The sequence below is a fragment of the Choloepus didactylus genome, chromosome 8 (assembly GCF_015220235.1).
Source record: "Choloepus didactylus isolate mChoDid1 chromosome 8, mChoDid1.pri, whole genome shotgun sequence".
NCBI lineage: Eukaryota > Metazoa > Chordata > Mammalia > Pilosa > Megalonychidae > Choloepus > Choloepus didactylus.
In genome coordinates, this window is record NC_051314.1 from 13,344,640 (window position 1) to 13,372,557 (window position 27,918).

Below are 27,918 nucleotides of genomic sequence, written 5' to 3' on the forward strand. Positions count from 1 at the left end.
GGTTATTTCACAGTGGAGATGTTAGCTCTGGCTCTTGTGTTTTGCCATCTTCCCAGAAGTCCTACATATGTAATTTGATGTAAATTCATAAAACTGACAATTTACATCTGTATTTTAAAAATTCAGCCTTTTCCTCCTACCGTGTTTAGCTCCTCCTCCCCTTCTTTTTCCTTATTTCCTCCACAGTGGTATGTCTTTACCCCAATACCAAGTAAGCAGCCTATTGTGTGTCCTTTTATATTTTTCTCTGCACTTACATAATCCTATGCAGATTTATATGCACACATAGATATACTCACGTACGAGGGTTTTTTCTCTCTTTTTTGTCATTTATTTGTTTTTAAATGGAATCATATTACTTGCATTTTTTGCCTTTTGCTTTTTTCGCTCAGTAATACTTAATGGAATCTCTCCATGTCATCTGATATAGTTCAAATTCTTTTTAAGGGATGATACTATTTCATGGGCTGTATGTACTATAATGTATGTATATATTCAGCCATTCCCCTATTAGTGGGTATTCATTTTGTTTCTGTTTTTTGTTTTGTTTTGCTTTGCTTTTTGCCATTACGAAAATGATGCAATAAACATCTTTTTCACATGTGTTTCTATGTACTAATGTGTTATTTCTATGGATTATATTCCCAGAAATGGAACTGGTGGATTAAAGTGTTTATTTATTTTGAGTTCAGTTGCTGCCAAATTGCTGTTTTTTTTTTTTTTTTTTATTAAAGAAGTTGTGGATTTACAGAAAAGTCATGTCAAAAGTAAGGAGTTACCTCACACACAGTTTTCCGTTATTTTGCATTAGTGTGGTACCTTTGTCATAATTGGTGAAATAATATTATAATTATACTGTTAACGACATCGCATGGTTTCCATTAGAGTTCACTGTGTTGTACTGTTCCATGGTTTTTTAAAACTTTATTCTGGTAACATATAGACAATCTAAAATTTCCCATTTTAAGCACATTCAAATATATAATTCGTGTTCATGACATTCACATGTTGTGCTACCATTGCTGCCATCCATTATTAACCCTTTTCCATCACCCCAAACAGAAACTATACCAATTAGGCATTGACTGTAACACTTCAAATTTTGCCTGCAAAGTATCAAAGTACCATTTTCCCCACCTCTCTGCTGTATACAGGTGTTATAAGCTCTTTTAAATTTTTTGCCAGTCTGATGGGTATGGAGTGATAGTTCACTGTTACTTTAATATCCTCTCCATTCAGGTTTTAATTGGGATTCTTAACAGCAGGTGGGTCAGAATGAGCCCATATGAAAACCCACCCTGTTTGAGTACTGCAGCCACATCTCCCTGAAATGCTGGTGAGACATGGCTTGTAAGACATTAGGGGACAAATACAATGGTTCCTTGACAGTAAACAGTTGGGCATTGTGATCCTACGGCATTATTAGTGTGAATATATTGCATAAAACTGAGTTATGCTGGGAAATCTATCTGTGCATCTGTGTGAGAACCTTCTTCACTAGACTTCCTTGCAAATTACCCTCCTGCATACTTGAGTATTTCTGGGGAAGTTTATCACAGTAATAATCAAATCACATCCAAGGAAGGAAGTATGTTTTATATACCATACTTTACTAAAATAATTGCTGCCATAATGCTACATTAATGTAATAACATAATTTATGTTATGAATAATTTTTCTTATAATTAATCATAATTTTAACAGTAATGCTATCTACAATTATTGTATTGTAATAGTCTCATAGTATTAGGCACTTTAAGTAGTTATCTCATTTAACTCCAACAGCAGTTCTTTAAGTTAAGTAAAGTTTTGCTCTGGGAGGAACTGGAACCTAGCTGCTAATGCTGGAGTTAGAGTGCAAACCTTTGACTATGAAACCATGCAGTCTCTTGATTAGGTGCTGTATGAAAGAGCATGGATAAGACTCACAGATAATTTTTTAAACTTTATTTTGACATGTAGATCATCATAGTCTAGGCCTTATCCATTCTAATGACTGAGTTTAATCTCTTTCCATTTCCCTTTGTCTAGGATATGGCAATTATGTTAAATAACATTACTAAGGGTTCAATATTTAATGATTGTCTGTTGTTTGAAAGACAGTGGGCTAGTTCTATGAAAATCTAATAATGTTTATTGGGTGGAGCCCTGTTTAGATGATGTGGCAAAATAAATAAGAAATAAGATGCTAATCCTTTCTTCCAAGAGTTTAGCATTTAATTGGAGATAACCGTAGTCATTATGCTACAGAATAAGTGGAAGTTTTATCCTGAAAACACAGCAGGTGGAAGAATCAGAGATTTTTGAGGTTAATCAGGGAAGGTTATTAGAATAGCTGAGTGTCAAACCAAATTTTCAAGATGATGGAATGAATAGGTGGCAGGACTGAGTTTCCTAAAAGATGCTGTACTCAGAGTATATTCCAATTTGGAATGTGTCAATTTTAAAAAGAGATCAGTGTCCTTTGTCACACATCTTGCCTTGAGACTCTTAAGTTGAGGATTCTGTTTGATCAAACCCTTTTCGATGTTCTCACTTATTTATGTGAGTGCTTTGCTCTGTCTCCCCTTGTCATTTTTGATTGCTTGAATTTGTGGGGGTTTAAATATAAGGTCTGGATTTAGCAAAACAATTTTCAGTTCTCTGTTGCTTTTCATAAAAATAGAAGGGTTAGCAGAATTATAAATTGTTCCTCATCAGTCACCTAGTTTTATTAATCAGAAAAGTTAGGAAATAACAGAAAGATTGCTATATTGGTATGTTCAGAATCAGCCATGGCCTACATTCTTACCAGATGCAACATTTACATTGAGATTATCTGAGACTTTAAGAGCTACAAAATTTGAGAAATCAAGGTTAATTTTTTTAAACTACATATTAAGTGGTCAATTTTGAATTTTAAAAGTTAATTTTCAATTACAAAAGTAACATATTTGTTTTCTTAAAACAGTAAACCTTCACAGAGAAAGCCTGTCACCCCAATCCAATTTTGAACTTTTTAAACTTCACCTTTACATTTAAAGCTTGTGAATTGATTTATTTTCATCTAAATTTAACTGAATCTTCTCAGTTGGATCATGCAGCTTTAGATAATTAATTATTTTTAAAGCATCCTGGGAAATGCTGATGCCTTCTGTGCAGTACAGTATTAGTAAAGAATTTTGCTGTTGTTGAATAGTATCAGAATCTCAGATTAAGATGTGTAATGAAGGACCCTGTACTCTTTTTAAAAAATTATGAAATTCCAAATTGGAATTGACTGTCTGTATATACTACCATTTGGGGAGTTCAGTAAACTCACTATCCTTAAGGCATAAAAGTTATTTCAGTTTCCCAAATTGCAGACACTGTCTAGTGGCTTGATGTCTGTGAAGCAAAACATGTGTCCATGATGAGTTATGGGGCACCCTGATTTCTAGAGACACTGTATGGATTTGCAGAGTAATTAGCAGTCAATGCCCTTGCTTCCCAGGAGTTAAATGAAGGGAGATGGATGGTCTTGTGATAGAGGCACTCTCTCTGCTTTCAACTTTGTGAGGAATGGTATTTCAAGAATTAAAGACGATGAAGTAATGAGAGAGCCTGCAGAAAATGTAGTTTGACATCATCTGATAGTTTTCCCCTGGACTATGCAATTCTAATTTTGTTGCCAATTCATAATGTGGAAAACGTGATTGACTTGTGACATCTGACCCACCAAAAAGGAACAGATGGTATAATGTTATGGAGCTATCACAAATACTTATGGTAAAGCAGAATTGAACAGATTTCTAGACTTGTTAACTCAGCTCTGCTGCACCTAAAAGGAAGAACCTGCCTTTGTGGTTTCTTTGGGCTCTATTTGCTAATTGACAGTACAAATCTTGGGAGATCTTTAAGCAGAATGGAGCAGAGCAGGGGCACTCAAGTTGTTCAGAAGCTTCACTAGCTCCCGGCTTCCCTGTGCATTGATGAGAGTGTGTGGGAGATGGGGAGTAGTGGAGGAGGGTGGCAAAAGTTGTCCTTTGTGGTACTGGAAGAAAAACAAAAAAGATCCTGGGTTTCCCTGGAAGCATGACAATCTATAGAGGACTGTCTTTGTAAAGAGATTGTAAATTACCAGTAAGAGAAAGTAATACAGAAGTTTGGTATGTTTTTTGTTTACAGGCCTAGACTTTTACTTTGCTGCAGTATAAAAAAATTATAGACTATATTTGAATATCCTGTCCAGTTTCTCCTCTGCTTCTTAAATTCTTCTCTTTGGGTTGAAGTCTAAACATATCTGTGTGAACAGGGGAATTTATGGGGGAAAGTTTGAGTAAAATCACTTTGGCCTTTAAGGTCTAAGGTCACAGAGAAGACATTTTCTTTTTGTGTCATATGATTTGGCTTCAAAATCGTTACATGCCCACTGTTTTTGAAGTCATTTGTAAGATGTACATTTAAAAAGGACATTTAAAACACTTTGAGTATGTGATTATAGGGAGGCAAGAGTCTTCATTTTTTGCTTGAGAAACATACTGATGGCTGAACTTCATGTCTTCCTGGAAGATGTGATTATTCAAAGGCATGGCCAGTTAGAAAACTCTCCTTCCATCTTGGTTTTTCTATTTCAAAAAGTTCTGCTTTCAGTAAATTATCTGTCCACAGTGTGCTCTGGCAACTTTGCTCCCCAGTTTGTGTTCAGACTACTTATCAGTACTTTGTGTTGTCTCTGCCCTTTCAATGACTCAGTATTAGTCAGAGAGTGAGAACAAGGAATCTTAGGAGAGATCGACTGGCTCCCTATTTTTGGTGTTGGTTTTCATTTAATTTACTAGGTCATATAAAGTAGGCAGAGGCTAACAGTTTGAGAAATCCTAAAGGAATGTTAGTTCCAAGCATGACAACTTTAAAGAAAACTGTTGTGCATTCAATAAAGTGTAAATTTAGTAATGTTAGACAGATCTTTTTTATGCCTTGCTCCCCTATTTTCTGTCTGTAAATATTTTTCTCTGTATAGTGGGAGATCATGGGCTCTCATAAAGGTGGAAAATTAATATTCATAATTAAACAATTTGCTGAGCATTTTCTCTATACCTGACACACTGCTTAGCGGTCTCAGCAAATTCACCCTACAACTATATGGGTCTGTTGGTGTTATCCTATTTTTCAGTTGAGGAAATGAAAGCGAGGTTAAGGAACTGGCCCAAAGCCAAACTGGTGGTAGGTGGTAGAGCCAGAATTTGAATAAAGGTCTGTCTGATTCCCAAGTGCAAAGCTCTCAGCCACTGTAGCATACTACATCTTGTACAGTTTCTGGATGGTGGAAGATTTTGATAGGTCTTGGGCAGAAGAAAAAGCGATCTGGTTCTCTTGATTGCTCGTTTATTTTCTGTTGGTTTCCCTTTTCCCTCATCCTCCACTAGAATGTAGGTTCTGGAGAGAGACCATTGTCTGCCCTATGCATTGATATATCTCCAGCTCCTAGAATAAATATTTATTGAATGGAACAATGTCTGCAATTAACCATGGAGAATGGAAGTGAACTGACATTTCTGTTTGTAAAATTTTTAAAAATGTGTGGTGTATTTGTATAATATAGTAAAGTACATCTTTGACTTATACTTATCAGGTTTATTGATGACATATATTGACTGTTGGGTAAGAATAAAACATTTACTGTCCCAAATGATTTCTGGAGATTATCAGCAATGTAATTGCTCATCATCCCTCTTTCTAACTGACCTCCCCATGCTGGTCTTGCTCTTTGTTTCCACACTGCTTTAAAAATGACTTTTCTCTATTTCTTTTTATCTCTGTCCTTCCTTTTTCTTTTGTGTATTCCTCTCCTTTTGGTTCCTATCTTTTCTAGTTTGGCTTTAAAAAGAAAAAAAACAAAAAACAAAAAAAACAAAAATACCTCATCATTTAGGACTCTACTCAAGTGTCATCTTCTGAAGTCCTTTCTTTTTTGACTCCTGCAAACCCATTAGGTACCCCTCTCTGCATTCCTGTTGGAGGATGTTTATAATTGGGTAAAGTCTGTCTCTGTTTCTTTGAATAGCCTGTATTATAAACTCCACAGGGGCAGAGGTGTTTCATCTCTGTGTCCACAGTACCTGATGGTCAGAGAGTAAATATTGAAAGAAAACTGAAACAAAATAAAGTGTGTAGCTTGTCTGGTCTGACCATAAATCTTATAAAGCCATTTCATTTTAGAGATGGAGGAAACCTGTCTGTTCCATCTCCTCCTTTTTAGAGATGAACGTGACTCCCTTGAGGTCATACAACCAAGTAATTAGCAGCAAAGCTAAAAACCAGGCCCAGTGTCCTTTCTTTCATTTTTTTTTTTTTTGTGAGAAAAAATATTTGCTTGTTATAATGGTAATAATTGTTTAATGTAGAAAATTTGGAAAATACAGATAAAAGGGAGAAAAGGAGAATATAACATCATTCTTATTCCTTTCTTCTCTTTCCTGTGCATATATGCGACACATATACATATGTGTTTCATAACTGTGTAATGGTAACAGCTCACATTTACTGAATGCTCACAGAACACGTACTAAGTGTTTTTACATGTTTTAACTCATTTATTACTTATAGCAGCCCTATGAGGTAAATGCTGTTATTATCCCTACTTCACAGATGAGGAATGGAGGCAGAAAGAGGTTAAGTATCTCAAGGTCACACAGCTATTAAGTGGGAGAAGCAAGATTTATACTCAGGGAATCTAGCTCTACTATGCATTATATTTTATAATCTGCTTTATTAAAACATTAAGGTATGATTTACATATAGTAACAGTAACCCTTTTGGGCGTATAATTTGATGAGTTTGATAAGTGGTAAACCACTACCACTATCAATATATATAGGATGTTTCCATCACCTGAGAAAGTTCCCTTGCCTCTCTTTGAGGTTAGTCCCTTCTCCCAGTCTCAGCCCCTGGCAACCACTGATCTGATCTCACTTCTATAATTTTGCCTTTTTCTGATTCTCTTATAAATACAATCATACAGTGTTTAGCCTTTTGTATCGGACTTCCTTCACTTAGCATAATACTTTGAGGCTTATCCGTGTTGTTGCCTGTAGCAGTAGTTTGTTTGTTTATTGCTGAATAATATTCTGTTGCATGGATATACTACAATTTTTTATTCCATTCATATGGGTTTTTTGAAGGACATAGTTTTTTCTCCTAGTTTTTGGCAATTACAAATAACCCTGCTATGACTAGCCGTGCACAGATCTTTATGTGGATATATGTTTCACTTCTTGTGGGTAAATACTCAGGAATGGGGTTACTAGGTTCTAGAGTAAGTGTAAGTTTAACTTTATAAGAAACTGCCAAACTTTTTTCCAAAGTAGCATTATCAATTTGTGTTCTCCTCAGTGAAATTAAAAGTTCTAATTGCTCCTCATCCTTGCCAGCAAATTATTTATTAGTAGTATTTGTATTCTTACACTAGCCAAATAATTTTTTCTGTGTGGTCTTGTTAGGAAAAGATATATCTTAAATTTAAATTTCTGGTTTAAGTTTTTTTTTTTTTCTTTTTAATTTTCCTTTTCCTTTCCTTTCCATTTTACAACTATTTATTGAATATCTTGCAGTGTTAAGTGGGGGTGGACAAGCAACTCTACTCTCAGAGCTTCCTGGTCAGCACTGTGAGGAGGCGCCATGCCAGATGAAAGCGATGCACTTGATTCTTATACTTTATGTATTTCTTATACTTCACCTATTTTTCTGCTGAAACAATTTGTTCAACTAGAGGTTTTCACCTCCATGCCTCTACACTGTGTATACCTTGCTCAACTTTAAAATGCTGAGGAACCTTGTGGAGAGAATAACGTAGTGATGTATTCTAGCTTCCAACTACACTGCCAGTGGGGTCCGTCCCCCACCCCACCCCCACCTTTATGGAAATGCCAGTGAGTGCCATGGTGGCAGCTCTTTACACAATCAACTGGATAGGTTTTTCAGGTCAGTCTGTTGGTGTAGCTGTCCTGATTGCCTTCCCTGGGATTTGAATGATCAGGCTGTGTCATCTAAGTAGTACAATCAAATGGTGAAGTGAATTGAGGTGGACATGGTAAAGGTATGAATCTAAAAATTTTGGTGGGCTGCCATGATCGTGCAGTACATTGTCTCTGACATTAGCCAACATTTTAAGAGCCTTTATTTTCTTTCTAAACTAAAAGATCAAATATCTACGAGCTATGTCTTCTTTTAGAGGTTTTATCATCAGGTGTTTGCAAAATGCTAAGAATTTTCTGTCACTCTTTAGTTTCATTCATTGAGCAAATTTGCCAGTTAACTGTTATGTTTATGATACCCTTTTAGGGGCTATGATATGGCTGGTTTCAAAGTAAATTCTTCCTGAGTTTTTCCGTTGGTACCTCCCCCCATTTGGTATCTTTCACCTACAGACATTTTAAAAACAAATGTCAAGTGAAAAATAAATTAGAACTGTATTATAGCTCCTCATTCTACTTTGGTGCAGGCTTTGCACGAGAAGGGAGGGAAGCAGAGGAGAGAGAGAAGAGGGAACCTAGTCATGTGATACTACTTGTCTGGCAGAAGAAGAAGCCTTTTGGTTCTGAGCAGAGAAACCAGCTGTTTACTATTTTGAGTCAATGAGGTTGGTTGGTTGCTATGAGCATTTTCTCTAAGGGAACCCTCTTCTCTTCCAGCTCTACACGTTGAAATCATCTCAGTCCTGCTTTTTGGCATTTGAGTAGAGAAGGGAGGTGTCTCAGTTAAGGCCCAGTGCTGACAGGAAGAAATGTTTTGCCAGGAGACACTGATTCTGACCTTTTGCTGTCACAGTTTTTAATGCCCCATTCCCCAAGTACACTTGGGATCTAGCAGTTCTTGCAGCTCTTTGCACCTCAGAAATGAAGTGCCCACTTTAACCTAAAGAGCAGTGCTAATCAGGTCTTCACTAAGTAATAAATGGCCTCTTTAAGGAGTGAGGGAAGGAAGACTGATTCATTGCAACATTGGCCTTCCAAGTCTCACATCTCCTTCAGCATATTGGAGGAGACCAAGGTTCGTCAACCCACCTGCAGGATTCTGCAACTCTCATGGATTGTCCTGAAGCTGGGAAAGGACAGCTACTCAGCAGTGTGCCTGGCCCCTTATCACAGTTTACGGGAAGGTTAGCATATTGATCCCTTTGGGATTTGCATGCTTTTGTTTCCTCTTAAACTTGCTGCTGTCTTTTATTCCCTTTCTATGTCTCTGTAGCCATCCAAGCTTTGACTTTCAGTGGCTTATTCCCCCAGGATTTATAGTAAAGCTTGCTGAGCACACAACAGATAGATAATTAAGCATAGAAATGTAGTATGTATTTCATAACTTGATGGGACTGTGTCTAGGATGTTTCACTTATTCCTTTCCTACTTCCATGCAGAGCTCATAAGCAAAGCCTTGATTGTGAAGGGAAGCAAAAACTTTTATAAGGTGGGATTTTTTTTTCTTCAACTGGGTCAAACGCAGTGCTTTTTTCAATAAAGTGTACTCTGGCAGTAGATACTATACAAATAAATAGGAAACTATTGATGACCTCAGTTTCTTCTATCTATAAAATAATGAAAGTAGATAGATAGCATCTAAGGTATCGTAACACTGAGATATCATAATTCAAAATAAAATACTTGAAAGAGGCTTTTTACTTATATTGCATGTTAGTTATGGTTAAGGTGAACACTTTGGACTGGCTTTAGCAATGTTTTTAATAATTGTAGAATTATATCCAGATATATGAAAGATAATCAGGAAACTGTTTGTTAGGTTAATACCCATAAAGGGAATTTCCTTTGTGTAATAGCCCTCATTTGTATTCTAAACTGCTGAAAAAAAAATTATTCTTTGGGTTTGGAATAGTCAGATTTCAGTCTGGCGAAAAGTTCAGTTTTAAATTTAAGGAAAGTTCTTTCAGAAGATCTTTGGGATATGAAAAAAGGTGGGGGGGGGCTCTATCCAAATTCTAGCAAATGTGAATGAAAAAGAATTATCAACAATTTCTACCTCCTAGCTTAGAAACTCTATATTAGCCATGATCAAAATTGATATGCAAAAGTCATATCAATTACATAAATACTCCTTTTCTAAAAATTTAAAGATATTTCTTTTGAACTTTTGAGATTTCTTTGAGAGTTTCCTATCCTTTGACAGGATGGTCAGAGCATTTGGAGTAGGCAATGAATGAATCCTCTGAAGAGGAGCTGAGTGATTCATTAGTGCCCAGTTTGCAAATAGAAGCTTTAAAAACTGGTTGAGAAGCAGTTAATTTTTCTTTGAATATCTAGAAATATTCTGACTAATGTGAAAGAAAAACCATGGCAACATTAGGGGAAAGATCATCTGAGAGGAGGAGAGATATTATGGCTCAAAATTTAAAGCTTTGGGCTGTTACTCTTGACTTCTTGTAACCCCGAGGGTTATAAAGTTTCAGATTCTCAATGTGATTACTAAGAATATCTTTGCTTTAAGTACAGAAGTCTGTAGGAAATGGAAATGCAGACTTGTTGTGATAAATAGGATCAGGATGGTAATTTTAGTAAACTACTCCCAAGCAGTTGATTGTACATTTTTCTGGTTCTATAATGTGCTTAAAACCTTGTATTTAGATTTTTTTGGGGGGGTGGGGTGGGGGGTCTACTGGGGTCTTGAGAGGACTCAAATTACTTTTTCTATAAGCACATATACATGTTACTTTTTAAAAAGTACCATCATATTGTAAACTGCAACAAAGAAATAGATTGTACATTATGTGTGGAAGTATAAAGTATGTCTAATGTTACACTTTTTGGACTGAAGTGGGTGTTTGAGGGACAAACATAGTTGATCTTTGAAATACTCAACCAAAGATACCCAGTGGAAGTAACTCTTCTTAGTTTTGTGTTTTATTGTTACAGATAATTCTCTAATCATCCTTTCCCTCTTATTTCTGTCTTGTCTTTTTCCTCATAAAAAGAAGAAAAAAGATTCTAAAAGCTGGTACACGTTATTTTGGATCTAATTGTTTAACATTACAGGAGGCCACTTGTGATACTTTTCTCATTGACATTTGGAAATGCCTAGGAGGATAGGGACCAAATTTTTAAAATTTACCTCTTATGGTATTAAGACCTGCAATTTTCTTTATTAATAGACTTTGGCAAGGATGAAATCTTCATTTTGTAAGAGGGAAGATTTGTGTTTGATTGTTTTATACAACCTTATGGTACACTGCTGTCCAATAGAATACTCTGCGATAGAGGTAATGTTCTCTGTCTGTACTGTTCAATACGGTAACTGCTAGCCGTGTCTATTGAGACTTGAAATGTGGCTACAGTGACTGAGAAAGTAAATTTTTAATTTTAATGAATTTTAAATATAAATAGCATATTTGGCTAGTGGCTGCTGTATTGTGTACAGACAGTTATAGACCCTTCACAGTCTGACCTTAGCTAACTCTCCAGCTCCCTTCTATTCCCTTTCACAAACTTAATGCTTTAGTGGAATTGGAAAGTATTGATTATATTCTTTTTATTTCATTTTTTTTTTTGCCAATTGATTTTTTTTTAATTAGAGAAATTGTGGGTTTTCAGAACAATCATGCATAAAGAAACAGGATTCCCATTTACCACCCCACTAACAACAGCTTGCATTGATGTGGAACATTTGTTACAATTCATGATAGCACATTTTTATAATTGTACTATTAATTAAAGTTCATGGTTTAATTTAGGGTTCACTATGTAGTGTAGTTCCATGGATTAACAAAATTTTTTTTATTCTGTTAGCATGTATATAATTATCATTTCCCCTTTTAGTCATATTCAGATGTATATTTCAGTGCTGTTAATTGTGTTTACAATGTTGCGCTACCATCACCAGTATCCATTACTACCAAAAATTCTCATCATTCCAGATAGGAACTCTGCACATTTTAAGCCTTAACTTCCCATTCCCCAGCCTCCCTCTCCCCCACCTGCCATCCCAGTCCCCTCATCCCCTGGTAACCTAAATTCTAGACTCTGACTCTCAGTTTGCATATTCTAACTAGTTCCTATAAGTGAGATTATATAATATTTGTCCTTTTGGGTCTGGCTTATTTCACTCGACATAATTTCTTCAAAGTTCACCCATGTTGTTGCATGTATCAGGACTTCATTCCTTCTTGTGGCTGAATAATATTCCAGTGTATACATATACCACATTTTATTTATCCATTCATTGGTTGGTGGACACTTGGGTTACTTCCATCTTTTGGCACTTGTGGATAATGCCACGATGAGCATCAGTGTGCAAATATCTGCTCGAGTACCTGCTTTTCAGTTATTTGGGGTGTATAACTAGTAATGTGGGATTGCTGGGTCATATGTTAGTTTTATACTCAGCTTTCTGAGAAACAGCCAAGTTGTCTTCCATAGTGGCTATACCATTTTACATTTCCACCAGCAATGAATGAGTGTTCCTTTTTCTTCTCATGATTTCCAACATTTGTTATTATTTTTTAATAGCAGCCATTCTGATGGGTATGAGATGGTATCTTATTGTGGTTCTGATTTCATTTCCCTGATGGCAGTGATGTCGAGCCTCTTTTCATGTGCTTTCTGGGCATTTGTATATATCTTTGGAGAAATGTCTGTTCAAGTCTTTTGCCCATTTTTAAATTGGGTTGTTTGTCTTTTTGTTGTTGAGTTATAGGATAACTGTGGACTTTTCATAGATGCCCTTTTATCATGTTGAGGAAGTTTCCTTTTATTCCTAGTGTTCCAAGTGTTTTTATCAAGAAAAGGTGCTGTATTTTGTCAAATGTCTTTTCTCCACCAGTAGAGATAATCAAATGTGGTTTTTTCCCCTTTATTCTGTTAATGTGTTGTATTACATTAATTGATTTTCTTAGGTTGAACCAACCTTACGTACCAGGGATAAATCCTACTTGATCATGGTGTTTAGTTCTTTTCATATGTTGTTGGATTTGGTTTTCTAGTATTTTGTTGAGGATTTTTGCATCTATGTTCATAAGAGATATTGGTCTGTAGTTTTCTTTTCTTTGGTATCTTTATCCATTTTTGGTATGAAGGTGATGTTGGCCCCATAGAAATAGAGTTTTCAGTGTTTTGGAAGAGTTTGAGCAGGATGGGAGTTGAGTTGTCTTGGAATGGTTGGTCGAATTCCCCTGTGAAGCCTTCTGGCCCTGAGCTTTTCTTGTTGAGAGGTTTTTAATTACTGATTCAATCTCTTTACGAGTAATTGGTTTGTTGAGATCTTTTATTTCTTCTTGAGTCAGTGTAGGTAGTTTGTGTGTTTCTAAGAATTTGTCCATTCAGTTCATGTAGTATCCTCTTTTGTTCCTTTCAATTTCTGTAATGTACCCCTTTTCATATCTGATTTTTGTTATTTGTATCCTCTTTTTTCTTTGTCAGTCTAGCTAAAGGTTTGTTAATTTTATTGCTTTTTTCAAAGAGCCAATTTTTTGGTTTTGTTGATTCTCATTTTTTTTGTTTGTTTGTTTTCTGTTTCATTTCTCTCCACTCTAATCTTTATTTCCTTCCATCTGCTCTCTTTGGATATAGTTTGCTCTTCTTTTTCTGGTTCTTCCAGTTTTGAGGTTAGGTCTCTGATTTGAAGTCTTTCTTCTTTTTTAATGTAAGCATTTAGAGCTATAAATTTCCCTCTCACACTGCCTTCACTGCATCCCCTAAGTTTTGGTGTGTTGTATTTTCATTTTCACTCACCTCAAGATAATTCCTTATTCTGCTTCTGATTTCCTCTTTAACCGATTGGTTGCTGAAGAGTATGTTGTTTAATCTCCACATATTTGTGAATTTTCCTTTTCTCCTTCCGTAATGGATCTCTAGCTTCATTCCATTGTGGTCAGAGAATATACATTGAGGATTTCAATATTTTTAAATTTATTGAGACTTGTTTTGTGATCCAGCATTTGGTCTATCTTGGAGAATGATCCATGTGCCCTCAAGAAGAATGTGCATTCTATTTTTGTTGGGTGCAGTGTTCTATATATGTCTATTAGGTCTAATTGGTTTAGCGTATCATTCAAGTCCTGTGCTTCCTTATTGGTCTTCTGAGTAGCTGTTGTATACATTATTGCATATTTGTTTATAATTGTTACATGTTCCTATTGAATTGTCCCCTTTATCAGTATATAATGACCACCTTTGTTCCTCATAACTGTTTTTTACTTATCCGATATTAGCTTAAGCCATCGGAGTTCTCTTTTGGCTACTACTTGCATGGTATATTTTTTCCCATCCTTTCACTCTAAACCTACTTTTATCTTTGACTTTAAGTTAGTCTCTTGCAGACAAGTTGTAGTTGGGTCATGCTTTTTTTTTTTTTTTCCCTTTCTGCCAGTCTCTTTCTTTTGACTGGAGAATTTAATCCATTTATGTTTAAAGTCACTACTGATAATATAGGACTTTCTTCTGTCATTTTGCTATTTACCCTTTGTAAGTCTTGTACCTTTTCGTCCCTCACTTCCATTAAAGCCTACTTTTATATTTATTTGATTTTTTTGCATTGTACCGTATCAAATGCCTTCTCACTTCTCTCTGGATGTATTTTTCATTATTTTCCTTGTGGTTACGTGGGGTTAAAATTTAACGGCCTAAATATATAACAGTCATATTTGGTTTGATAACAACTTAACTTCACTAGCATGTGCATATACTTTTCCTGTACCCCTCAGTACCCCCACCATTTTTTTTGTACTTGTTGCCACTTATATTTTTGTACATTTTATGTCCGAAGCCTAGATTTATCATTATTTTTTATGCATTTGCATTTTAGCACCTGTAGGAAATAAGAAGTGGAGTTAAATACTAAACAATACAATACAATAATACTGGCATTCATAATTACCCAAATGGTTACCTTTAGCGCAGGCCTTTATTTCTTTTTGCTGCTTTGAACCACTGTCTAGTGTCTTGTCCTTTTAGTCTGAAATACTCCCTTTATCATTGTTTGTAGGGCCGGTCTAGTGGTGATGACCTCCCTCAGCTTTTGTTTATCTGCGAAATGTCTTACTCTCTCTCTGATTTTGAAAAAAGAGTCTTTCTGGATAAAAAAATTCTTGGCTGGAAGTTGTTTTCCTTCAGCACTTTAACTCTTTTAACTCACTGCCTTCTTGCCTTCTTGGTTTCTGATGAGAAATTGAACTCAATCTAATAGGGACTCCCTTGTATGTAACTTGTTGCTTTTCCCTTGCAGCTTTCAGAACTCTCTCCTTGTCCTTTGCATTTGATAATAGTGTAATGACTATATGATGGGGTGTATTTTTCTTCATGGGGAAGTTCTCTGTCATTGTTTCTTTGACTATTCCTTCTGCCCTTTTCCCTCTTTCTTCTCCTTCTGGGACTCCCATAATGCATATATTGGTGTGCTTGATGGTGTCCCATAACTTTCTTAGGCTATTTTTCCTTTTAATGTTTCTTTTTTCTTTCTGTTCCTTAGCGTGGCTCATTTCAAGTGTCTTGGCTTCAAGTTCACCTATTTTTTCTTTTGTCAGCTCCCATCTGCTCTTGAAACGCTACCTGGACATTTTTTTCATTTTAGTTATTGTGGTCTTAAGCTCTAGCAGTTCTGTTTGGCTCTTTTTTAAAATTTCTGTCTCTTCATTTATACTCTGATATTGTTCATTCATTGTTTTCCTGCTATCCTTTAGATCTTTCTCTGTATTTTCCTTCCTCTCCTTGAGCATTTTAAAAATTATTTTTTTCAAGGGTTTGTTTAGTATGTCTACATTCTCGCCTTCTTTGTTGGTGTTTTCTGTATTTTTATCCTTTTCTTTTGGATGGGCCATCATTTCCTGTATCTTTGCCTTGCAGTCTTGTTGCACAGCATATATTTTAATATTTTAAAATGTTAACTCTGGGCTTTACTCCCTGGGATGTCTGTTTCTTGATTTTGTAGCCAGCTGGTGATAAGATAGTTTTTCTTGAGCTTCAGCCCTCCTATTAGGGAGGTCTGCCCAAGGCAAGTGCAGTGCTGCAAAGTTTTCCCTGTCTTTCTGGGCCTCTGTCTTCTCCTGGGCTTTTGCTTGTTAATTGTTTTGGAGTTCCCTGTTTACAAGACTTTGGTTGTTTCCTGCATTTCCCAGGAGACAGACCTCCCTCTCCCAAGTATTTGACACTGGCAGGCCTTTGTCCCAAACTGTCTGCCTCTATAGTTTCTTACATTCCTTTCATTATCTCAAGCTGCTTTTTCCTGGAGGATAAATTCTGGGAGGAGGGGCATGCCAGAGAGGACTTTCCCAAGTCAGTTTTTCCCAGCCAAAACAGGGTCAGGGACCAACAAAGGGGGTACAGACTGGCTCCAAAGTGCCCTGGAGAAGGGATCAGGAAGGGTCCCCAAAACTTCTCCGATGGCTCCCCAAAGCTGAACTTCCCTGGCCTGCCCAGAAAATGCAGCCCTTCAGCTAACTATCCTCTGTAGCCTTGAGAAAGCGTCTTTAAATCTCTTCTGCCCTGTCCAGGGAGGGTTGAAACAAAGCTGCCCTCAGAGCTGGGACCCAGCAATCTGAATTTGCTAATTAAAAGCCTCAATCAGCGATTGGCTGTGCCCACCCTCTTCTTGGTGAAGAGGATTTTTATGTCCCTTTCTGTCACCATCCTCTAGCCAGGGACTGGACCCTATGGTGGCCTGCTGCAAGAGTGGGGGATGGTCTTTGTTGCCCAGATGTGGCCTCTCTCTCTCTAAGTCCATGTGACAGTTGAACTCACTGCCCTCCCCTCTACGCGGGAAATGACTTCCAGGGGTGGAAATCTCCCGGGCAGCATGGGACATGACTCCTGGGGATGAGCCTGGACCCATCATTGTGGGATTGAGAAAATCTTCTTGACCAAAAGGGGGAAGTGAAATGAAACAAAATAAAGTTTCAGTGACTGAAAGACTTCAAATGGAGTCAAAAGGTCACTCTGGAGGGCATTCTTACATGCTACATAGATATCCCTCTTTAGTTTTTAGTGTATTGGAGTAGCTAGAAGGAAGTTCTGAAACTGTCGAACTGCAACCCAGTAGTCTTGATTCTTGAAGACGATTGCATAACTACATAGCTTACATGGTGTGACTGTGTGATTGTGAAAACCTGGTGGCCCACACTCCCTTTATCCAGTGTATGGACAGCTGAGTAGAAAAATAGGGACAAAAACTAAATGAAAAATAGGGTGGGATGGGGCAGTGGTGGAATGTTTTAGGTGTTCTTTTTTGCTTTTATTTTTATTTCTTTTGTAATAAAGAAAATGTTCAAAAATTGATTCTGGTGATGAATGCACAACTATATGATGGTACTGGGAACAGTTGGTTGTGCACCAGGGATGATTATATGGTATGTGAATATATCTTAATAAAACCATGTTTAAAAAAAAGAGTCTGAAATGGGTGCTGGTAGACACCACACGGAGAGTGCTGTTTATCGTAATTTATCTCTCTCTACCATTATTTTTCTGCTTATTTCTCCCATTTTTCCCTGGACACTGTACAGTATTATTCTGACCTCTGGAGTTTCAAATTAGTTGTTTCAGACAGTTCCTGCTTGTTTAATAATTGTTTTGGTGGGAGGACTGAGTCCTGGAGCTCCCTATTCTGCCATCTTTCCCGGAAGTCTCTCTCTGATTATATTCTTAACTTTATAGTATTTCCTACCTCCAGACTTTGGCTCATGGTGTTCATTTCCAGTTTATGAAGTCCTGTTTTTTCTTCTAAGATGGCTTATATGCTGCTTACCTAATCCTCTTTTTGTACTCTGTTAATTTGTTATCTGTAAACTCTTAAAGCACTTACAACACTGTCTTTGATTACAGTGATTTGTTTTACATTTATCTTCTCCATTATAATTATAAATTCCTTAAAGAGCTTTTGTAGTTTTTATGATTGTATGTGTGATATGTTTAACCTTTCCTTTATTTTTTTTCCTGTAATCTGCCTATAAAACCATTTTTTTCATAGTAGGTATCTAGTAGGCATTAGCTGAAGTTAGTCTCCCGAGATTGCTGGTGTTTACTATGCTCTCTGACACTAGAGGGCAGCATTATGCCCATAAACAAATGTGTTTATCCCAAAGTAGCACATATATTTTGAGCACTCTCCTAATTCACGTTTATTCAGTCTCATGTTAAAGGAACTCATATCTGTTAATTTTCAGTGATATTAATAAATGACCTTTTCTCATAATTGTCTTGAATTAGATTCAGAACATGATGTTGGACCAGGAGATTGGTGAGATTCTTACTGGTACAAAACTTGACACGTCTGAGAAACACAGGTCAATGCATCAGGTGTCAGAGATTAATTCCTTGAGGGCGGAGGCCTTTTTGTGGTCAGCAGCTAATGCTGCAGTGTTGAGCTGGTAGTTAAGAACCTGAAATTCTTGGTTTGATCTTGCCCATGATGAAATTGGCTAAGCTGCTGTCAGCTTGGTAAACTAGTTTCTCTCATTGTTCGGTGGGTTTAATGTCTGCTGTTCTAATGTGCTAATGCTGCTGGAATGCAAAACACCAGAAATGGATTGGCTTTTATAAAGGGGGTTTATTTGGTTACACAGTTACAGTCTTAAGGCCATAAAGCGTCCAAGGTAAAGTGTCAACAATTGGGTACCTTCACTGGAGTATGACCAATGGTGTCCAGAAAACCTGTTAGCTGGGAAGGCACATGGCTGGCGTCTGCTCCAAGTTTTGGTTTCAAAATGGCTTTCTCCCAGGACGTTCCTCTCTAGGCTTCAGCTTTTCTCCAAAATGTCACTCTCAGTTGCTCTTGGGTCATTTTTCGTCTCTTAGCTTCTCTGGAGCAAAAGTCTGTTTGCAAAGGCTGTCTCCAAAATGTCTCTGTACGCTGCAGCTCCTCTTTCAGCTCTGTGCGTTCTTTAAAGTGTCCCTCTTGGCTATGGCTCCTCTTCAAAATGACACTCTCAGCTGCACTGAGTTCCTTCTGTTTGTCAGCTTTTTTATATGGCTCCAGTGATTTAATTTAGACCCACCCTGAATGGGTGGGGTAACACCTCCATGGAAATTATCCAATCAGAGTCATCACCCACAGTTGGGTGGGACATGTCTCCATGGAAACACTCAAAGAATTAGAATCTAACACTGATAAGTCTGCCCACATAAGATTATATCAAAGATAATGGCGTTTGGGGTGACATAATACATTTGAACTGGCACATCTGCCATCCTAATTCATGGTCAAATGAAATAATATATGTGAAAATAGCTTTGTGAAGTATTATGTAAATATGTAGTGTTATTTGCTTTCTTAATTCCCACCTTGTACCTAAAACCAAGATGTGTACGTAGTGATTATAAATATTTATGATATTTTAAAATTTTATGTAAATATTGTACTCTGTAGAAGGTTGATGAGAGATATGTTGATACAGATGCACCTACCTAGGCTGGACACACTGAGAAATGATTATAGTCACATATAGTCATAGTTGTGTGGTTAGCATTTACCTTCCTTGGATGTTATGCAGCCTTAAAATGAACTCTGTGATAAATAGAAAATGTTTAAACTCTATTTAGTCTGTTCTCTAAGTGGATTTGTTTTTGTATATCTCCTACTCTTCTTGAGAAGTTAGTATTTTAGTATTGATACTAACTTAAAATATTCTGTAATGAGGTTTGGGGACTCATTATAGAAAACCTGTTTCAAATACAATTACCTAGTCAAAACTGTATAGTTTGGAAATATGCATGAGTATATTTCCCTGCCAGGTTTATGGGTTAGAAAAGAAGCAAGCTATTCTACAAGAGGCTAGTGTGGTTAGTTGGCTTTTTGTGGAGCTCAACTGTCAGTCTGGAGTCTTCTCTAGTAAATCATTAGATATATCGAGTAAAATGTTCCGCTAAAGTTCATGCAACCTCACAGTTACAAAACACTGTTGCCAAAGAGAGTTGCCGTCACAATTATCTGCAATCGAATCACTTCCTGTTCAGGCTTGCAGGTGGGGAACCATCTGAAACTGCAGTCCTGAATAAGTAGTTATAAAGTAGATGCTTTGGTAAGAGAGGTCTTAATGATACTAAATGACAGCCTAGCAAGTGTGGGAATGAAGAGGGTACCCTGGGATCCTGGTATTAACCAGACTTAAAGTCATAGACCAGGATATGTAAGCGTACTCCCTGGGATGATCTGTATATAGCACTTATGGGGCATTCAGATATGTGCTGAACACACTTGGGCAGTGGGCCAGGCAGATGGCGCATTCTTGTGCCAACCTTCTGAGGCCTGCCAGATTACAGAGCAGTGGAGGCCTGACTGTGCTCTGGCAAGAACAGCCCTGAGAACTTGCATTTCGTTTGGCATTTGGTCTTCCCTAGTTGAGGGGATCCCTTGGAACTGGGTTGGTCACTGAGTCCACTTAGAGATTGGCATATATTCTCACACATCCTTCCTGTATCCCATCTTGGCGTTCATTTTTCTGTTAGCACAGCCCCAGAACTGACTTACCTCCTTTAAGTGTTTCCTCCCTCCAGATTGAGGAAGACCCAGGGTTAGCCTTTGAGGTGCCACAACTCCCTTTCCTTCCCACCAACAGCCTGTTTTCATTCAAACCAAACCCACAATATTACATTTGACTAGGCCAGGCATCCTAGAATGGGGCAGGGGGGTGGTAGGGGTGCTGCACCAAGTTAGTTAGGCTACAGTCATCTTTCCCTTCATTTGCTTGAGTGCATCTGTTTGGCTATGGTTGATTTCACTGACTGTTCCCACCCCCCTTTCTGTTGCCCTTTTGAATTTTGTAATCTGATACTAAGCCTCTCCTCCCTGTACTCACACATCATTGGAGTCTCCTAAGCTATTTCTGTTGGTTCAGTGATCCCCAGCTGTTGCTGTAGTTCTAGCTATTTTCATGTCCAGGAGAGGCAGAAGAGCTGGAGGAGAAGGGGTCTTGATTTTGTGTATCACACAGTTTGTCTGACAAGTCTAACTGGTTTTTCAGAAACTAGGATGAGACCTCTTAAGAAAGAACATTAATACTAAGACAATTTGAAAATGCCAGAGAAGGAAAAGTACAAGCCAGTAAGCCAGTATTTGGGAAATTTTTTTAAATTAGGGTTTGCTGATAGGTGTGGTACCCTCTACATCATTCAAAATTATGCTAGAAAATTGTGGTATGTAGTAGCTGGGTATTTAATCACTTTGTATTCTATTTCTATTTTAGCTTTGGAGCTGGAGTGCTCCCTCCATGTACCCATGGTACATATTGAAAGGGTCAGAAATAAAAAGAATCTATGATAGAAAAATATATAGAAACCATTCCTGAAGTGGCCAGGAAAGGCATTGATTTCAGTTCTGCTTTGACTTAATGCAGGTTTGTTTCGTAAAGTTTTGTGCAAAACCTGTAGTAATGAAATGTTCCACTTGCAAATTCGACCGCACAAACTTCAGGAAATACAAAATTGCAGTTCTTATAGCAACCTGAACTCCCTACAGTTATACTTCATTGATTTTTGAGATGATCTTTACTACCCCTGAGGGCTGTGGAGGTGGGAGAATCCTGTAGTAGTTAAATAGGATTTTAATGGGCTGGTTTTTCCTTTTTGTGTTTGATCTTGAGAATTTTAACTCTTTCCAGTAGTTTTAATTAGTAGATCTATCCCTTTCACACCTCATTTACTGCATGAAATTTAATTTTCTGTATTTTATTCTTCCATGAAGAAGAAAAATTTTGCCGCTGCTTTTACCAAAATTTATTTTTAAATATTTCTTTAATTTTTGAGACAAATTACTAATATGTTATATATCATCTAGGATTTAAGGGTAAGAACTTACGGTTTTCTCCTTAAATTCCCATAGAGAACTTTACACATAAACATTTGAAGAATTTTCTAATTATAAATATATATATTTTTAAAATATAGAATGCTTCACAAATTTGCACGTCATCCTTGCACAGGGGCCATGCTAATCTCTGTATCATTCCAATTTTAGTATATGTGCTGCCGAAGCGAGTGCGTAAATATTTTTTAAAAACCTGTTTGGCAAAATTTCTGATCTCTGATCACCTCTCTGCTCCCTAATCCTTTCCTAAAACAAAATAAAACAAAAATACTATATTTTTAATCAGAATTTTATTTGTATTTTTTCAAAAATGTTACTTAAATGAAATGTAATTTATCGCTACAAACACTGAAAGTTAATTTCAAGAATATTAATAGGCTAAATAGTAAAAGTCTATCAGAAAGGCTTATAATAAATAAAGCTTTGATAGAAAATTTTTTTCCCAGTATTTAAGTCCATAAAGATTAGAAGGGAAAAGTACTCTAATCAGGTTTTAAGGAAAAAAATGTTTTGTTTCTTCTGCTTTGCTAAGGAATGACTACCCTGTTCTAAATTTTGAAACTGCTCACCTGTCACCTGCCCTCAACAAAGCTTGGTGCAAAATGTCAGCACCCTTAACACTAGCAGGGAATAGCAAATGTGATTCTAGGCTGCCCACAGTTTCTGGATGAACGTGCAGAACTAAAGTGGCAAGGAAAATGCTGTTCCTGATACCTTTAACTTTGGAAGGGATTGTTCAGATGGCCATGCCAATCTAAAGGAAGCACATTCCCAATTTATCTCCACCCCATTCAAGCATCTGGTGCAAGTGCACATTATGCTTATCTTAACATGATGGAGTTGTTTGAGCATTGCCTTGTGGATTCCCAGGAAAGAGACTCTGATGACATGAATCTCTTTGAACTTCAGTTTCTTCATCTATAAATAGAGGTAGTATGTACCTCAAATAGTTATTGAGTTACTGTAGATAGCACATCTAATAACCCAGTGAACTCATACCCATAAAGTATGAGTTCAAAATATTTGATTCCTCATTTCTTTTTTTTCCATTTTTTAAATTGTGAACTTTAACATATATACATAACAATGATGACTTTCAATGTATGATTTCACAATTAGAGCGCAAATCTCAAAGAATGTCATGGGTCACAGTTCCACAACTTCAGCCATTTCCATTATTGTAAAATATAACATACATACAGAAAGGTGTTATCTCTCGTACAGCTCAACAACGAGTCATAAAGGTAATTGCAAAAATTGTTATGGGGTACAGTTCCACAATTTCAGGTCTTTCCTTATTATGCAATACAAGGTATATACAGAAAGGTGAAGACTGTCAAGGCACAATTCAAAGAGCAGCTATGGAGCAAATCCCAAGGGATGCTATAGGCTACAGTTCCACCATGTCATTTACCTCGTTCCAGTCATTCCAACACCCCAACATCCAAAAATTTATATATAATTATATAAAGTTTCAGTATTCATAGACGTTTGTTCAATCTTATCTTGTTTGTTGCTACTCCTTCCTCTCAGTCTCTTTTTCTCCATCTTCAGGGGTGTCTAGGCAGTGAGCACTCTAACTTGTTCATATTAAAAGGGGGTGTTGACAGTATGGGGAAGGGGGCTACATCTGATAGTTGATCTTAAAAGAGGCTGTTGGCTCTGGGTTTTGGGACTTTTCTGGCATAGGAACACTCTGGTGGATTCAAGTTCTGAAAGATAAAACTCAGTGCATCTTCTATAGAATATCAGGTAGGGACCTAGGTATTTGGGGACTACTTTTGGTAAGGGCATGGCATGCTGTGGCCAATTAGGATGTCTGGCTGGAGCTTGCATAAGAGAAACCTCCAGGATAGCCTCTTGACTCTCTTTGGATTCCTCATTTCTTATCTCGTAGTTTCCTTCTCAAGACAAAGCCTTTTGTCACCTTTGGTCCTTTGAACTTGCTATTCCCACTGCCTGGAACACTCTTCTTCCAGATTTTTTCATAGCTCACCATATTATTTCGGTCTCCGGGTAGGAGTCGTCTGTCCACTCTTCCATGTCTAATCTATCTAAAATTACCACTCCCAGCACTCTCTGTCTTCTTATTCCACTGCATTTTTTTCCCACATAATATACAACCTGAAATTAAAATATATACAAGTTATTTACTGTGTTTTCCCCCTAGAACATGTACTCTACGAGGGCAGGGACCTCATCTGTTCATTTTACTGCTTTATTACTTAGCATGATCCTGGCATATTATTAATTGAATGAATGAATGAAGAATGAGTGCATGAATGAATGAAGAATCTCCCTAGTACCAGGAGAGAACTTCTGGCAGAATGCAGGGAGGAAGTTGTACCAGGAAGCAGGCACTTTTTGCTTTTGCAGAGCGCATGTTCCTGCATAGAGACAAATGGGAAATAAGATTGTGAAGTTCTCTTGCATCCTTCTAGACTTCCTCCTGTCTCCCGGAGGAGCCCCTTTGAATGACCTGTAGATATGAATACTGTTGTCCTGTTATGAGTATTCCTTTTAGAATTTGAATATAAGGAGCGTTTTCAGATTCTAGTATATTATTCACGTCAAATACTCTTCACTGAAATCACCTGAGTTTTCCGCTAGTTAATAAATATATAGAGCTCTAATCATTTTTTTTCCAGCCACACCACACTGATAGCACTATTAATGTAGTGTCATTTTAAAACATGGAGGATTGGTGTGGTTTTTGAAAAAAGAGAGGCACAGCACGTAATAGTGGTTAAGGGGTTAGGCTCTTGATTCAGAGCTGAGTTCCAGTCTCTGCTCTATTCTTTACTCTATGACCTTGAACAAGCTGTTTATTCTTTCTAAACCTCAATTTCCTCATCTACAAAATAGTATAATAGTGTCTTCCACATAACTTTGTCGTGAGAATTAAATGAGATGATGTTTGCAAAGCTTCCAGCAGAGATTATTGTTTTTTTTTTTTTTTACTATTTTATCAGTATTAACAAAGAATACAGACTTTTGATTTTGCAATTTTAAGAGCTTAGTTCAGATCATCATGAGTTTATCCTTCATAAATTGTCAGGTTAGACATTTAAGTAGCCCAGGTTTACCAATCCGGGAAGGAATTTCATCTCTCTACCTTTACCCTTGATAATATTCAGATTAAATAGATGATATTTATCATTTTTTGTATGATTTCTGATTTCTCAACAGATTATTTGAGAGACGTAAATGCGTATTTATGTACTTTATGCATAGATGGAGAGGAATTTATGGAATTGTGAAAGAATTGACCAATTAAACATTTATAAAATGTAGTCAAATTTGAAAACTTATAGATGGGTTTGGGGATTTGGGGATTTGTGATTTTAAACAAAATTAGGGTTTCCTCTCTTCAAGTATTTACAACATTACAACATTGTGGTAGTTGTATTAGTTTATTCCAAAAATCACTTTATAATTTGAATTTATCAAAGACCTTTATTATTTGGTCTTCATAACTAGTCACTATAGGAATTAATTGGCAATTTCTTTCTGTACAAGAGATAGCAGCATTTCAACTTGAAGGAGCTGACCCTTGCTTTGTTTCAGTAATTGATTCATTAATCTTTCTGAAGAGAGAATCAAATCCCTGTTTTTAAATTTTTTTTAATTTTAGAATAAATTTATATTTGCAAAAAAGTTGCACAGAAAGGAGTTCCTATATGCCCTTTACCAGGTTGCTCCTAATATTAGCATCTTCCATAACTATGATACATTTTGGTATATTACTATTAAGTAAACTCCAGACTTTATTTGGATTTCATTCATTTTCCTCTAATGTCCTTTTTCTTTTCAAGGATCCAATTCAGGATACCAAATTGTATTTAGCCACAGGATTTTTAGACAGTAGGGCAGTAGGATCCCAGACAGAATTTACCTTTTTTTTCCCTCCTCCACTTTTTCCCTTTTGACTTCACTATGGTTCTGAATTTCAGCAGCTCCTTCTTTCCCTGAAAGAAGATAATGGACCTTTCTGAGTCCTTTAACCACTGCTTCTTTATTGGCATCTTGGAATTTAGGAATATGCTTAGAACATCCACTGTATATTTAATTTTGTTAATGAATGGATATTGATTCTTCCGCCTTTCTGAGTCTTTGCTCTTTATACTCATCAGATTCTCTGGAGTCTGGGAACAGAGTGTGCTTCTTCACTGACTATATGTTTCAGAACTGTTTTCCAAAGGGAAATAGTTTTTTTTTGTTTTTTTTGTTTTGTTTTTAATCACCCTGTTACCCTGTTCCCCCTTTCTCCCTTGAACAGTTTGGGATGTGATTTTAAATAAAAGTGTTTTGATAAAAGTCCTCTTTGCTTTGTAGAATAAAATATTCTTGTTGAAGGTATGGTACCATATTACTAGCAATTCTTACTGCTGATGTAAAATCCTATAGGGAAACATTTACATACTGTGTTACTGTTTTAAAAAAGTACTTTTTCCATACATTATCTTTTTTGAGCTTCAAAGGGCAGGGATTATTTTTCCAAATTGTATTATAGTGAGCAAACTGAGGTTGAAAGAAGTTAAGCGACTTGATTAGGTAGTGATAGAGTCAGAACTGGAACCCATGTCTTCTGATTCTTTCTCTGATATTCTTTGGTCTCCCCTTAAAGGTCAATTCTATAGGTATATTGTATTCACTTGGAGCTTATAAAATACTCATATAACCAACCTGATACGCAGTACTTGCCCCTTTCCCTAGAATTAATAGTTGAGTTGACAGTAAATCCTTTTTGGTTAAGAGTAGTCCTCATTACAGAATATATTCTTCCTTTTACATGCTATTGTTTATATTTAACAAGATAAGCCAGAAGTCCCTTTTCTCCAAAAAGGAGAAATTTAGAGTTTAGAAACCTTGAGGCAATTATATATAAGAAGCAGGAGAGGAAAAAAAAATTTCATGAGATGCTGTAGGTCAGGGTAGGGATTGAGAACTGAAAATTAGGAGCAGCAGTGGAACCAAGAAAAAGAATAAACAGACATCTCTCTTTTTACAAATTTCTAGGCTGTATCGGGAAAGAACTCAGTTGTGGGAGATTGCTATAGCTATGGTCCCAGAGGAGAATTACTTCTTGGCACTGATATCAGGGAATTACTTGAAATTTTAGTACAAACTAATCATGAGGATTAAATATTTTTAAGGCCTCTCTCATATATTTGCTTATCCTACTCTGAATAGAAATGATTTTGTTTTCTTTATCTCGCCCTTCCAATTTTGGCTAGACCCTTGTGCTTCCATAGGACCTAAAAATATATAGCTGTTTGAATTTTTATTATTTTTAAGAAACCAACATTTCTTTTTACTTTTTATGCACACATGTGTATCACACGTAAAATAAGATGACTTTAATATGCCAGCGTCTCTTAAGGACTTTTGGCATGTGTGCTAGCTAAAACTGCACTCCTCTAAGTCTTTTTTTAGTGTCTTTCTTAGTGTTGTAATTACTCATTTTGAATTTCTTTTTCCCATTAGACTTAAGAATTCCATGAGGATGAGAAACATGTCTTATTCAGACATGTATCTCTAACACTCAGTCCTGACTTTGAGAATGCAAAGAATATTTGACATCATGAATTGAATCATGAGGACAATCAAACCATTTAATTGGGATGTGGTGTCTGAATATGTTTTCTTTAAAAATACTCTTCACACTTAAAAGTATTTATTTGATGTTTGATTCCTCCACCAAACTATAAATGCCTGCAAAGGCAGGGTTTATGTCCGTCTGGTCACTACTCTGTCTCCAGCAACCAGCAAAGTGTCTGGCATATAGAAGACCCTAGTATTTCTTAAATGAATGCCTAAAGTAAGAAAAGTTTGACAAAGAACTAAAGAAGAACCGAGTACGGCATGGATTTGAGGAGAATAGATATGATAACCAACTAGTGCATGAAACCTAGAGCAACTAAGCAAATAAGAGCCAAGTGAGTAAATGAAACTATGGACCTATTACTTGTTTATTTTTATACAATTTCCCCTGAGGCTCCATTTTTCAAGTAGTTTTGATAACCTAAACAATTGACTGTATGGTAGTAAAGAGAAAATGTGAAATGTAAGTTATCTGAGAATTTTAAAAGAGGAAAAACTCTGATTTCCAGGGTCTGACCCTTCTAATATCTATTCTTTTCTTATAAAACATTTATCGCAACT

General features: G+C 36.6%; 1 protein-coding gene and 1 non-coding gene across 2 annotated transcripts in view; one reads left to right on the forward strand and one right to left on the reverse strand.

Annotated features, from left to right (window-relative positions):
- The window catches only part of MRTFA (myocardin related transcription factor A), a 166,888-nt gene that overhangs the window by 57,660 nt on the left and 81,310 nt on the right, over positions 1 to 27,918 (forward strand).
- Positions 21,824 to 21,927, reverse strand: LOC119543596. The gene has a single exon (XR_005218660.1). It is a non-coding gene; the product is annotated as a U6 spliceosomal RNA (small nuclear RNA).